The sequence below is a fragment of the Rhinatrema bivittatum genome, chromosome 8 (genome assembly GCF_901001135.1).
Source record: "Rhinatrema bivittatum chromosome 8, aRhiBiv1.1, whole genome shotgun sequence".
NCBI classification, from domain to species: domain Eukaryota; kingdom Metazoa; phylum Chordata; class Amphibia; order Gymnophiona; family Rhinatrematidae; genus Rhinatrema; species Rhinatrema bivittatum.
This window is the reverse complement of record NC_042622.1, coordinates 192,719,599-192,735,128: the sequence shown is the minus strand read 5'-3', so window position 1 is coordinate 192,735,128 and position 15,530 is coordinate 192,719,599.

Here is a 15,530-nt window from a genome sequence, read left to right as displayed (position 1 = left end):
CCCCGATCTGGAAATCACATCAGATTCAGAGACAACCCAAGGAATTCAGATTCTGTGCAACCTCTTCCACAAGGTAGTGAGAGGAATTAGCACCACTGCTGGCTCATTCTATAGCCTTCTCTACCAGAAACCTCCTCTTGTCCAAACTTCTGGAAGTCATTTAGGAAATTCTCTGATACCTCCTTAACTATCTAGCTAACCCCATTTAGATTTTGTTTATATTGTGCTTTTTGGTACTTGAAAGTGAAGGGTACATCAAAGTGGATTACAGTTACTGTAGTAGTAGTAGTAGTAGTACCCTCAGGGTTTACAATCTAATTTTATATCCGAGGGGATGGAGGTCACAAAGAGCAACAGTGGGATTTGAACCCTGGTTTCCCTGGGTCGTAGCCTGCTGCTCTAACCACCAGGCTACTCCTCCATATCTTGGCTGCCGTAAATGCCTCCTTCATTTCTAGTCCCCAGTTATCTCGAGTCGGCCTCGCCAACAACCTTGGCCATTCTATTGCTGATATATGCACTCAAGCTTCCCCCTTCCCCCCCTCCCAACCACCCTTTTAATTACTGCTTTAGGCTCTGAGTCCCCAGCTCGCCAGTCTTGTCCTGATTCCCTCCCTCCCAACTTTCTCTGCATCTGGGAAATCTTCACAGGCTCTCTTTCAAGATCCAGTAGAACACTGCCTGATCTTATATTCATGTTTTATTTATTTAGCCATTTTATATACCATCGTTCCAAATAAAGACCACAACGGTTTGCAACATGATCGACAATTATATTGACTTAATGAAGTCAAACAACAACACACACATTAAAAATGGACATATACTTGGGATAAGGTATTTAGTTGAGAAGATAGGTTCTTAATGACTTTGTCCTTGAGGGTGGATGCTCTGTGTTCAGGTGATTTTAAGTTAGGTTATAGGTATTTTGAAATAACCATGTTTTTAGGTCACGTTTGAGTTTCTTTGTTTCTGGGGTCAGTCTTAGATACTTGGATAGAAAGTTCCATAGCACTGAGCCAGCTATTGAGAATATGCAGTCTCTCTTATTTTTTTAGGTGAGAGTTCCGTAATGATGGCACAGCGAGTAGTCCTTTGTTTTGAGATCTTAATGATCTCTGTAGCCTGTATGATTGTAGAGTTGTTAGAATGGATGGTGGAGTGTATTAATGTTAAGACTTTGTAGTTGATGTGGGATTGAGCAGGTGGCGAATGAAGAGCTATCGGTGAATGTGATATATGATCAAATTTCCTTGAACCAGTTAAGAGTCTAGCTGCGTCATTTTGTAATAGTTGCAGGGTTTTTGTTTTAGAAGACAGTTGGGATCTCCATGTAGAAGTGAGTTACAGTAGTCTAAGCTTGAGAAGATAAGGGTCTGCAGGACCATGCGGAATTCTGCATGACCTTGGAAGCAGTGGAGCCTTCTGCTTCTGGCAAAATTCATAGGAACAGTAAAACATTTTGCAATACAAGAGTGTGAAAGACTTTATATAAAATTGCCAGTGAGTGAGGTAAGCGAAGATATTTTTGCAGCATTTTTATATGTCTGGCATTAGTCCCTGAAAACATAGACCCATTTCTCCATTAAAAGATAATAGAAGGAATGCCAGAAAGTGCTTGAAATGGTCCAGTTTTTTTTCCTTTAAGAGTGCTCCACTCTAAGGGCTGACGCACTACAATGCCAAAAAGTTTTGAAATGGTGCTGTGTACGCTAAAACACCAACTAATGGACCTAATTTACTAAGGCTTCCCCCAATTCTTTATCAAATAGAAAAAAAAGCAAGGTATATCAGGCCAAACAAGCATTATTTGTAATGGAGCATACTGCTTAGTGTTTTGTCATGCAAAGTGCCATTTTAAAAGTTTTCCACATTTGCAGTGCATAAACTATTAAAATTAATAGCTAATCAACTGCTGCAATGGAAAATCAGGCAAAGCAGCTCATTAACTATGCGGGGAGTTGGTGAGAGGGTGAAGGGGCATGCACCTGTGTGGATGTTAAGGACATAGGGATTACAGATACATTAATGGACAGGACAGACTCTATAATAGAACAAATGTTTTATTAATAAAATAGTAAAAAAAAATGCAAGAAACCAACAACAACAAAAAGTCTTTGGGGTGCCAGGTCCATCACGCCATCGGCGCTGACTGAAACTCCTGAAATAAAATAGAAAACAATTAGATTTATGGTGTTCACACAATAACGGTTTGTTTACTCCATACATCATCAATGTCTGCCAGAAAATAAAAGGGCCTTTTGGTATCATTGGTAAGAACTTACATGAGAAATAATCATCTATGACCCTTCGGCAAACCTCTGAGCCCCGCACTGTGGTGTCCCCCTCTTTTCTAACTTCATATCCCACCCTCCTACCCCTTCTACTATAGTCATCAGTTCTATGTTCATTGTAAAGCCTGTTGCTGCTTTTTGTTTCTTGTTAACCGATGAGATGTTCCCAACGACCATCGGTATATAAAAACTGTTAAATAAATAAGTGAGCAGCTGCCTCCTCTTCCAGCCCGAAGTGCAATGCAATATTATGTGGCATGCAGCAGGCCATAACCATGCATGTGACCTTCTCAGCACTGTACTGCAGGGCACCACCAGACTGGTCCAAACATCAAAATTGGCTTTTCAGCATGCTGAATATCTGCACGATGACAGATCTCCTGCTGGTATGTGACTCACTGTAACATTTATTTGGCCGCAGTGCATGGGGCCAGGAGAGAAGAGTAAGCAACCATGGCTTAAAGCCATAGCCTCCATCACCTATAAAACAAGTAAACAGCCTAATACATATACATAGCGGGCTGGTTTAAAACCTCACCACCATACCAGTACAGTTTGACTGAAAAACTTTCAGAAATCAACAGTATGCAACAACATATATCATGTTAGTGAGATTATGATCTTGGATTGGGTCCTGCATCCTTCTATCCCACAAGGCTTTCTCTAACCCCTCCACATATCTACATTTCCGACCCATAGCAACTTTTACTTACTGAGCAGCCAGCCATTGCCGTGTTTCACCATGGGGAAAATCAGTTCCAAGTGACAAACGGGCAAGGATGTAGGAATCATGGCAGCTCCCAGGAAATTGTGACAACAGTGCAGGATTCAAAGATGTGCAACACATGCAATCTGCACATTCATGGAATGTAAGTACTTGCGGATTGCACTCTCCTGTTCTTCCTTCGGGGTCAGTGCAATATGGGTGCAGTCTATCGTGCCCAACACATTGGGCATCCGCGCTATTTCAAAGAATCCTCACCAGACCTCCTAGATTTGTGCTGGGTCCTGTGGATATGAGATACGCTACCTCATGTCCTTCATCATCACCCTCAAGACTTGTCCCAAGGGCCACAAGAATGAGGACTGATCAATCCCTCCAGCGAGTCCAACCATATTCTGGAAACTTCTGGTTGCAAAAAAAAATGCAAAGCATACAGAAATTTCACCAACCCAGGGATGGCATGATTGCGAGAGGTGAGGGGGGGGGGTCAGTGTCCTCATGCAGATCCTCATAAAGGGTTAAAATTGCCCGAGAGCTGAGACAATATCTTCACACCACTTCAGTCTCGGGCAATCCAAGGAGGGTTATCTGTGGCTGCATGATACATTGCCTACAGGGTCTATGGATGGCTCTGGGCTGTACCCATAAACATAAGAACAGAATAACATAAGACATGGCACATGGCCATCTTAAAACTGTGGCCTATCCAAGTCACAAGTACCTGGCAAGTACACTAGCAAGATCACAAGCTAATATTCCATTTTGATTAATAGCAATTTATGGACTTCTCCTCTAGGAACTATGCAAACCTTTGGTAAACCCTGTTACACTAAAAACTTATTCTCTATAAATGAATTCCAGAGGTTACTTGAGTGAAAAATACATTTCTCTGATTTGTTTTGCTTACCAGTGCCTATGCAGCCACATGGTTGGCATAGCCTTCTTGTCTTCCAGCGTTGTTTCCATGAACAATCGCCCTCTGTTGTCTGGCAGTCCTTAATCGGGCTTGTACATGCAAGAGAAAAGGCAGCAAGACAAAGAAGTGTAGGCTTTCCATGGTGTAAATGGCAGCAAAGCCTTCACGAATTGTCAGCTATCGCTAATCCTTCTACAATAACACCAGGGAAAGGGCTGGCACAAAATATCAATTGTAAACAAATTGTTATGGACGCACAAGTATTGGATGCACATTACTGCATGGGGGATAATGACTAATGAAGTAATTTAAATGGAATAAATAAGATCAGTGCTATTTGGCACATGCTGGTATGCACGTGTCTTATGGATGCAGTAATATCTTTATTGATTGGGGGTGCCCATTTTGCACATCCAAAACACACATCCAAGTGCAGGTTAACCGGTGCGCTAGCTTGAGTGCACGATATTGCATCGGCCTGAGAGAATGTAAGAACTTGGTTCTTATATTAGGGATGATGAACTGCCAGAGAAAGGTCTGAGATACATTTGCAGACATTTGATCCAAGTCTCAAGCTAATTTGCATAGTTTGGCAATCTTGAAAACTAGTTTTGTCTATGGTGCTTGAGTAAGGCCAATGTTGGTCACATTGGGGTCCAGGGCAGAAACCTAAGGAGTGAAGGAGTGGATCCAGCCAGTGCCATCACTCAGTTTCAGCAAAAGGGGACCCCCCCCCCCCCCTTGTAGCATTATGGCCCCAGGAAATCATCCTGTTTGCTGCCCAAACATGCTCCTGCACTTAAGGACTATAGTTCACTATTGCTGTTTTAGACCAAATGTTGGTGAACATAATCTCATTAATATTTGTTTAGAATATACTGAAAACCAGACTTGACGGTGGCCTTTGAGGACCAGCATGTTAAAGAGAATGACATTTGGGGCATGACTTCATGAGCTGCTTGTTTTTGAAGAGTTTAAAAAAACCCAACCCTCAATTGTGCACGACAAATATGTCGTCATGAGATAATGGGCTGGTACATGCTTGTTTATTTTTTTTATTTATTTATTTAACTTTTAATATACCGACATTCATAGGGCATATCATGCCGGTTTACAAAAAACTGAAGCAGGTAGAAAATACAATGAACAAGGGTAGGGGAGAAGGGGAGCAGGCAAGAAAAAGGTGAGAGGTGGGCAGGGGAAGAGCAGCAAGAAAGAATAGGGCAGAAGGAGAGAGAGGAACAAACAACTTGATAAATATAATAAAAGGAACATAATTGTAACTGTTTTAAAATTATAAATTAAGGCGAAGTATTCATTTACAATAGATCAGTTGTATGATTAATTGATTGAAGGGGGAGGGGGGAGAGGGAGGCGGAAGAAGAAGGAAGAGGTGGGAGGGGGAGATAGGGGGGCAGGGAGGGTGGGCTAGGGAGGTAAGGGGAGGCTGGGGGGTGAAGGGGGGGAGGACGGTGATGGAAGGGGTAGGGAGTGGGCTAGGTTTGATTGGCTTCTGGGTAGGCTTGCCTGAACAGCCAGGTCTTGATGCCTTTTTTGAAAGACTGTAAGGAGGGCTCAAGTCGAAGGTAATGGGGAAGTGAGTTCCAAAGGGTGGGGCCAGCTATGGTAAACGCTCTTTCTCTCGTGTTGGAGAGGTGTGCGGTTTTGAGAGGTGGGGTGTGTAGGGTGCCTGCGAGGGCATTTCTAGTAGGACGGTTAGAGGTACGGAAGTGAGGCATGTTTTTAAGCCAGGCGGGGTTGTTTTTATGAAGGACGTTGTGCAGGATGGTGAGGGTTTTATATTTAATGCGGTATGGTATGGGAAGCCAGTGCAGGTCCTTTAGGATGGGGGTTATGTGTTCAGTCTTACGGGTATTGGTGGTGATTCTTGCCATCGCATTTTGAAGGATTTGTAGGGGATTGATCGTGGAAGTAGGGAGGCCTAACAGGAGGGAATTGCAGTAATCTAGTTTGGAGAGGATAGTGGATTGCAGAACTAAACGGAAGTCATGTGCATGAAGGAGTGGTTTCAGTTTTTTAAGAATGTGAAGTTTGTAGAAGCCTCCTTTTATTAGGGACTTGATGTGTGGCTTGAAATTGAGGTGTTGATCAAGTAGGATTCCTAGGTCTCTTACATTAGATGTAGGTGAGTGGGTTATAGTAGGGGTGGGAGCAGTGGGGCAGGAAATGTGCTCTGGTTGATTGGTGATGACGAGGATTTCAGTTTTATCTGCATTGAGTGCCAGTTGGAGGTTGGCCAAAAGGGAGTTGATGGTGGAGAGGCAGGATTCCCAGTATTGAAGGGATGCCTTGAGTGTTGTTTGAATGGGGATGATGATTTGAACATCATCAGCATACAGGAAGAAAGTCAGCCCTAGGTCGGAGAGAAGTTGGCAGAGGGGGAGAAGATAGATGTTGAAAAGTGTGGAAGAGAGGGAGGATCCTTGGGGAACGCCTTGTGTGAGTGGGATATGTGAAGAGGTACTTTGATTGATTTGTACAGCGTATTCCCTGTGGTTAAGGTAGGAGGAGAACCAAGATAGGGCAGTGCCAGTGACGCCTATTTCTGCCAACCTGGAAAGTAGGATTTGGTGGTTAACAGTGTCAAAGGCCGCAGAGATGTCTAGGATGGCCAGGAGGTAGGATTTCCCCTGGTCCATGCCGATGAGGAGAGTGTCAGTGATGGCTAAAAGGAGATTTTCAGTATTACGACCTTTACGGAAGCCGAATTGCGAAGGGTGTAGGATATTGTGGTCCTCAAGGAAGTCAGTGAGCGTTATTGTGGTCCTCAAGGAAGTCAGTGAGCGATATTGTGGTCCTCAAGGAAGTCAGTGAGCGTGGTCTGTCAGGTGTGTCACGATGGGAAAAAGGTTGAGAGCCACTGCACTATACAGAAACAATAAGGACTACATATTGCATATATTGCTTGTTGACATGAGAGGACATCCTGAGCTGAGCAACCCTTTGTATGCAGAGCAAACACAGATTGAAAAACAAACAAACCCCTATTCTGAGCAGAGGCACCACTGAGCTTACGGCTGCAGTGTATGGCCCACTAATAACCCTACGGGACTTTTAGCAGCAGCCACACGCTTTCAGGTGCAGCAGTTGTCTTTAAGGCTAGACCTGCAAATGGCGTAGCACACTGCTAGCCTGAAACTGCGGAGGAGTGGCAGGGGGGGGGGGGGGGGCTTAGAAACAGTGTTACATTTAATGCTGTGTGACTAGGACTCCTATCAGCAGAAACTTCATATAATATTTAAGCCACTTACTTAGTTTTGAATTCTGTATTTGGCCTGCTTTATCTTGCTGAATTTCTGGGTTGGATTACCACTGGATCTAGCAAGAGTTCATTTCCTTGGACGGGATCCAAGGTGCCACCGTGAAAAATGCTATGGTCACACTGAGAAGCAAAAGAATTATATGTGTATATAATGTCACTATGTCCCTCTCGGTCTCTACATCCTAATTATTTTGTCATTTAGAGCTTATGGTGTAATATTTCCTTATGATGTAATATTTCCATGCCGGAGACTCCAACTCTTTTTATACTGATGACCACCTTATGGTGTAATGTCAGACACGTTCAGTAGTGTTCATAAGTTAAATATTTTACTTGCTGGCTGAACTATGCCATTTGCACTGTTACTTTAAAAAAACCAACCCTTAATTACTGTGTAGATAGCACAACAAGAGGCCTGTGTTCCCTGAAACACTGGATTTGAGAATTACTCGCCTTCTCTACTCAAGCTCAAAGAGAGTTATATTTCTGGTACAGGGGTTAGTTCTCTGACCCAAGTTTAAATCTAAGTTTTGTACCTGAAGCAATAGAGGGGGATGCATCAGTAGGGGAAGTGGGATGTGAACCCTGATGTCTGTGGTTTGTAGTCTGTTGTTCTAACCATTAGGCTATTCCTAGCCACTGTGTAATGCCTATAAGTCTTGGATGTACTATACCAGTGGTTCTCAACCAGTGTGTCGCCAAGCACAGGCAGGTGTGTCGCCACGCTTTCCGGTCCCTCATTGACCCAGCTGCTCCCCCTACCCGAGCAAAATAGGTCCTCTGGCAGGGCTTAAAATGCTGTCAGCCCGGGCGGAATGCGGCAGGACAGATGGAGTCAGCGGCGGCACCTGCATGCTCTCTTCTTCCCGCCCCCTCCCCCCCCCCCTCCCCGGCGGCCCAGAAGAGGAAGTGATGAGCAGCAGGTACGTGCACGGGAAGAAGAGGCCATGCTAGTGCGGGCAGCATCGGCCCGAAGAAGAGAAGAGAGGCACGGCCTGAAGAATTAGCAGCACGCCTCGGAGTAAAACGAGGAACAACGTCAACCCCAATGGCCGATGGGACTCCTTTCTCCGCGAGAGCTGAAAGTGAAAGAGGTTGCTGCTGCTGCCGCTAGTTGGGGGGGAGGGGGGGAGTGAGTGAATGAGCAAGCATATGTATTTGAGATCCTGTGTGTGTGTGAGTGAGACAGCATGTATGTGAATGATTGACAGCCTGTATATGTGAAAGAGAGTATGTGTATGATTAAGAACCTGTATGTGTAAGTTTGTGATTGAAAACCTGTTTGTGAGAAAGAGTATGTGTGTGTATTTGAGATCCTTTGTGTGTGAGAGAGATCATGTGTATGTATGATTAAGAGCCTGTGTCTATAAGTAAGAGAGAGAGAGAGCATGTGTGTCTGTGTGTGACCGAGAGCTGGTTTAGGTGAGGGAGCATGTGAGTATGTGATTGAGAGCCTGTGTGTAAATGAAAGAGAGAGAGCATGTGTGCAAACATGTGAATGAGTTTGTGTGTGAGAGAAAAAGACAGCATGTATATGTGTGATTGAAAGATTGTGTGTATAAGCGTGAAAAGACAGACAAGCATGTGTGTAAATGAGTAATTAAGAGCCTATATAAGTGAGAGAGAAAAAGCATGTGTATATGTGAGTGATTGAGAGCCAGTGTGAGAGAGAGGAGAAAGTTACAAGCAAACCATCCCTCCTCCTACTAATTCAAAACAATCTCAGGGCACCTGGATATCAAATGTTCCCAGGTATGCAAAGCAAAGCATTTTTTGTATCTTAAGAACATGCCATGCTAGGCTTGATGAGGGTCCATCAAGCCCAGCATCCTGTTTCCAACAGTGGCCAATCCTGGCCATAAGAACCTGGCAAGTACTCAAAAACTAAGTCTATTCCATGCTACTGATGACAGTAATAGCAGTGGCTATTTTCTAAGTCAACTTAATTAATAGCAGGTAATGGACTTCTCCTCCAAGAACTTATCCAATCCTTTTTTAAACACAGCTATACTAACTGCACTAACCACATCTTCTGGCAACAAATTCCAGAGTTTAATTGTGTGTTGAGTGAAAAAGAACTTTCTCAGATTAGTTTAAAATGTGCCACATGCTAACTTCATGGAGTGCCCCCTAGTCTTTCTATTATCCGAAAGAGTAAATAACTGATTCACATTAACCCGTTCTAGACCTCTCATGATTGTAAAAACCTCTATCATATCCCCCCTCAGCCGTCTCTTCTCCAAGCTGAAAAGTCCTAACCTCTTTAGTCTTTCCTCATAGGGAGCTGTTTCATTCCCTTTATCATTTTGGTTGCCCTTCTCTGTACCTTCTCCATCACAACTATATCTTTTTTGAGATGCGGCGACCAGAATTGTACACAGTATTCAAGGTGCGGTCTCACCATGGAGCGATACAGAGGCATATTATGACATTTTCCGTTTTATTCACTATTCCCTTCCTAATAATTCCCAACATTTTGTTCGCTTTTTTGACTGCCACAGTCCACTGAACCAATGATTTCAATGTGTTATCCTTATTATTTTTCATTATTTGGGCCTTTGTGTCTGCTATTTTGAAATATTTTATTGGCATCTAGAAATTTTTTATATGAGTTTTTATTTATTGGATATTCCATTCATTAGCTGTTTTGAAATAATCTGTTCTTTTTGTTAGTACGGTTTTGCTGCTATTGATTTTATATTTCTTGATTTGTTTTATAAGGACTGGTGATGTTTCTCTTTTTCCTTTGTTGCACTGCATACAGTCTCTCTGGCTTGTTGCGGTTTCCAGTTCAGTTTTAGTCTGCATGCTTCTAGTTGTGCTTTATAGTCTCTTTATTCTTTGTTAGCTGAGAGTCTGCACATGTGACTGAGGTGAGGTTTTCTGTGTCTGTGTTAGGGCTCCATAGTAGCCTGACTTGTGCTGTTTTCCTAATAGGAGGAGTATTGGTGTCTTAAGGCCTGGTGTAATATTTTCATTGTTGCCTTTTCTTAGGTAAGATAGTTACTGTTTGAGTGCTGGAAATTGGTGTTTTGGTATGGGATGTTTACTATTTATGCAATTTCTGTTCAGACAGAATATGTATCTTTCCCCTGTGTCATTCTTAACAATAAAAATAATAATGGGCCTTTATTTTTTATTTCTGCCGTGGTTTGTAATGAGCAGTGTGTCACACATGTGAGCGTGGTCTGTCAGGTGTGTCACGATGGGAAAAAGGTTGAGAGCCACTGCACTATACAGAAACAATAGGGACTACATATTGCATATATTCTCTCTATGGTGCAAACCATTAAAAACTGTCCTTCTGAAGGTTAAGTATGATTTGCTGCTTCATTGTGATTGATGAAAACCTCATTCTCTTTGTATTTTGTGGCTGGGTATTTTTTGGGGAGGCGGGATTGGAGATGTCATAAGCTGCACAACTAACTTTTGTAAGACTCTCCTCTACTTAGTAAAAAAAGAAAAAAGATTTTATTAGCATAGCACTAAGACTAAGCACTCAGTTTTTGTTTTTTTGCTGGACACTGCAGTTCTTCTCAGGCAGTTGAGTCACTTTTTTATCATGCACTTAAGGTGCGCTGAAGGAGGAAATGAAAATGGTCTTTCAGACACCGCTGGTGTGAAACTACAATCTGATTGGCCAACGATCTTATGTTCTGATGTCATAGTTGTGATGTAATGATCAGGCAGAAGCACTCTTACATCACAATCTGTCTGAATGGAGATAAAAGCTTTGTGTGCTTTTTGTATTGACTCTCAAAGCAAGACATGCACATACTTTGGCTTTGAAAGTTGCTATGGGCACAGAGTAGCGGGACGCTCACAGCTGGAGTTTTGCTGGAAAAGGACTTGTGAAGATTTTTTCCTCTCGATTTAAATACACCCCTGGGACTGTCCCTTCTTGAGGTGGCTGCACATTGGAACCACACGTGTCCTTTCAGCCTCTTGCAGGGAGGGGCAATTTTTAGCTGATTCAATGTGGGTAAAACGCTTTGTACTGTTTCAATTGTTTTTGAAAAATTGTCCTCATTACACTTAATGATAGAGAACTCCATTAATTCCACATATTCCGAAGAAGTTCCACTTAGGAGTGGAAGAAACCTAGAATGTGATGGCAGCTAAAGATCCTATGGCCCATCCACATCTCCCATTCAGATGTACAGTCCCTTCCTCTCCCCTGCAGATCCTTTATGCTTGTCCCATGTTTTCTTGAATTCTGTTACTTTCCCTGTTCAGGCTGTAGGGCAGCGATAGGCAGCTTTAGTCTTGGAATGTCACATCCAGGGCTGGTTGTGAGAATTAATATACATGAGGTATATTTGCAGGCACTGCCTCCATTGGATGCAAACCTATCTCATGCATAGTCATTGTGAATGTTCTAAAAGCCAGGCCTGTTTGTGGCTCTCCAGGCCTGGTGTTGCCCTCAGCTGCAGTAGGGTGACCACACAGCTTTCCCATCCATGGGATCAGGCTGAACCAGTCCTGGTTTTTATCATATTGCATGCAAGGGAAAGCAGAGAGCTCAATAGGGGAAATCAGAACTACATCTCCCTACATGCAGTGGGGGTAAAACCAGGACTGGATCAATCTGTCCCTATGGATGTGGCGTTATCTGGTCACCCTAGCTGTGGGTGACCTGGTATTAAGTCCTCTTGATATCTTGTGACCTACTAGAGAAGCACAGGCAATCTCTAAGGTTATTATTGTTTTTGCTCTGAAATCCTCTTGAATATGCATGCTTTTAAAACTGGGTCTAGCGTCATATCCTAGTTCATTATTTGCTTCAGAGCAAGAACAGGCAGAATATTTACAGTGCCTGTGCTGGAGTCCTACCTCTCTGTAACACATGCCCCTCCATGAAGGAATTTCATGCCTTCTACAAATGCATTAAAAAAAATGAGGATCAGCCATAGTATCTCCACCAGTAAGTATACTGGGAGTTGACAGTGCTTCAACTGTAAATACATGCATTAGAAAGATTAAGAAGTTTTAAATCTTGATGCTCTTGGTGTGAAAATCATGGCATAATTATATCCAAATGGAGGAATGGTCACTTATGAAGTGAGTGGAAAGATGTACTTCAGCAATCTTATGTTTTCTGTAATTACAGGTTCACATTGACCCAGGGGTTAGCTGAGGGAGGTCTCCAAGATCCTCCTGCGTGAGATCTCATGCAGTCCTTTTAGATGATGTTGATGTATACTTTTGTATTCATTATCTCATCAGGATGTTCCCATCATCAGTCCAATTTTATCACCTCTTGATTTTTTAATTCACATCTCATTCTTTTGAAATGTATTAGTATTTCTTCAGATACCTTTAGCTGAGGCATGGTACAACCAATTTATTTATAATCCTATATTTTATGCACAGGGAGTTAAAGGAGGGTTGAGAAGGTGATAGAGAGGATGACAAACCATTTGGACAGCTCTGTGTATCAGCCACTGTGCTAAATGTTGCTACCCCTGTCTTAAGCCTCATAGAGAAATGCCCATTCATTAATCTTTAAGATCATTGGCGTATGATCTATCTTTATTGATATTTATTAATCGCTTACACCAAAAGGTTCTGAGATACAATGTAAAACATGCATTGCCAAAAACATAAAACATGAATAACAAAAACATAACTAATAATCAAGTCATAGATTCAATACTTAAAAATTATACATACATATAGTAAAAATAAAACAGATAAAAGGAGCAGGATAAAATAAAAAAAAAAACCAGTGCCATGCCTAGATAAAAGTAAGCCTGCTTAAAAAGGTGTGTCTTAAGTGCAGTTTTAAAAGTCTTAAATTTCTCGCAAAGCCTGATACAAGGTATTCCAAAGTAGTGGTACTGCTGCTGAAAACAATGACTTGCATGTGACACTAGTCTTGCCTGTTTCATGGAGGGAACATCTAAAAAAACTCTAATTACAGATCTCAAATTATGTGACCTGATGTAACTGCAAAATTGCATTTGCCCAAGGTACCATTTCAAAGAATGCAGTAACTTAAAAATTATGGAAGCGATTTTATAATGAACACGTTGCTGTACTGGGAGCCAATGAAGGTCAATGAGAATTGGGCTGATGTGCTCCCTCTGATTCACACCAGAAATGAAACATGCTGCAGAGTTCACCTACAGTTGCAAGGGTCGATGACAGTAGAAAGGAGACCAAGATAGATAGCATTACAAAAATCTATTAAGGGCAAAATTGAAACTTGAACCAAAATGTGAAAATCAGAAATGTCTAAAAGTTGTCTCATCCCCCGAAAAACCTGTAATTTGTAAAAACTAGTATGAATTGTAGCTTTAATATGTGACCTGAATGACAAATATGAGTTAATCCAGAGGCCTAAACTTTCTATACAAGAAGCTAGGGGAAACACCATATTAGCAATATGCAGAACTTCTGGATAAAATTGAAAGAGTTCCCTTTGAATCAAAATAAAGTTAGTTTTATCCATGTTCAAGGTGAGTTTGTTGAATGAAAGACAATTCCTAACAGCAGTCAGGTAAATAGAAAGGAGGCGTTTCTGTATCTGACCAAGTGTCCTGAACTTTAATAAAAAAAAATTGGATGTCATCTACATAGATTTTGTAGCCTTCATAAAGAGGCAAAATACATTTTAAAATGAAAAGTTGACAGAACTGAAGCTTGTGGGTCACCCATCTTCATGGATATCCAGAAGCACACGTTATTTCCCAATGAAATTTGAAAAGACGATCAGTTTAAATGACTCAAAGTAAGCTAAAACAGTTGCAGAGATGCCACATTCTTTCAAGCGAAATAATAAAATATTGTGATCACAGCCGAAATGTCTAGAAAGAATAGCATGGTGTATATCCAGGACTTGCTTTTCCTTAATGAAGTCAGTGTAATACTACATTGTTTTCTACTGAGTTTGCTGTTTGTGAAAGCTGCTAGTTTGACAGTCCTAGGAACAAAAGTTCCCCGTTATTCAAAGAACAGGTAGAGCGAGCTGCCTTATGCTGTGCTGTCAGTGAGTCTCAATCCTAATCTGAAAGGAAAACTTCTGATGGCTGAAAGAATAATTCCAGTTCCATGCCCCTTCAATAACTTGGCTTCCTTACTGAGATAACCAACAAAGATTGCATTATTGGCAACGGGGACAGTGTAGCTTAATAGTGACTCAGTCACCCATCTACTGGGTAGTGGACGGAGCTCACCAATACATACCACACTGACCACAAAATGTCTTTCCGGAGTCAGTATGTTTCACTTCTAAGTCTGTTTTCCTATTCTAACTTCCCAGGTCATCCAGTAACCCCTGCTAATTAGCTAGTGTTTAAAATAAGGTCATATTAAAGCTTTAAAGGCCCAATGATAATTCCAAGTTGGAGGCCTCATTCCCTCAAGCAGGGTCTGAAGGCAAGTCTGGGTGATGTCTGGCAGCTTAAGGAAAAGAAACCTAAACTTGTTATGTATTAATTTCAGAATAATGTCCTGAGGTCAGTTGTAATATCATAAATGTGCATGAAACTGTGTTAAAGTAACTTTGTAAAGGGACACTTTGTAGGTTGGATGCTGGCACAGCTTCCTGCAGGCAGAAGGCTCACATGCTTTTTCCCCAATTAATCCTGTAGATTTCTCAGCCCTCTCTCTGTGTGGGTCTATAAACTACAGAAGAGTGTGAATAATTCCAGCATTCTGATTGTCATCTGGGGCCATTTCACTGACCCCAGAGACATAAGCTAAAAAATACCAATGTTGTCAATTATACAACTGTCTCTGTCAACGGGGCAGTCCTAGTTTTAACCCATTGCATCTATGAACCTGTAGCCCTTTTTTCTTAAAAGAAAGTGGTACTAAAAATCCATAAATGCACTGGGGTAAAAGCAGCACTGCCTTAGCTTGTCCATTTGACATGGAGCAGGTCAGTAACCCTAGCCAATTACCATTCCTGACCTCCTGGAGTATGTCATGGTAAGAGTTAACTTGGAGGTGGATGCTGTGTTATGGGGAGGGTCACCACCAGGTGGCGCTGTGGGCATGAACCTGGATGGGCAGAAGCTTGCGAGCCAGGGTTGTTGTTCTGAGCACTGGTGTTAACAGTAAAAGTTACTGCTTTATTAAACCACTTCCAGTCTGTTCTGTAAGTGAGTGAGTGGCCAGTGCCCATGTTGGAGCCATCATGATCCATCACGGTCACCCTGAGTGTTATTTCAGGCTACTGATGGTAAAGCAGCATCATGGTGGCATGTACTTCCTGGAAGAATCGTTACTGCCTGCACCACCAGCTATGTGTTTTAAGTTTTGCTGGTGTGAAAATTCACTTTCAACATCCCAAGACCCCCTTCTGTC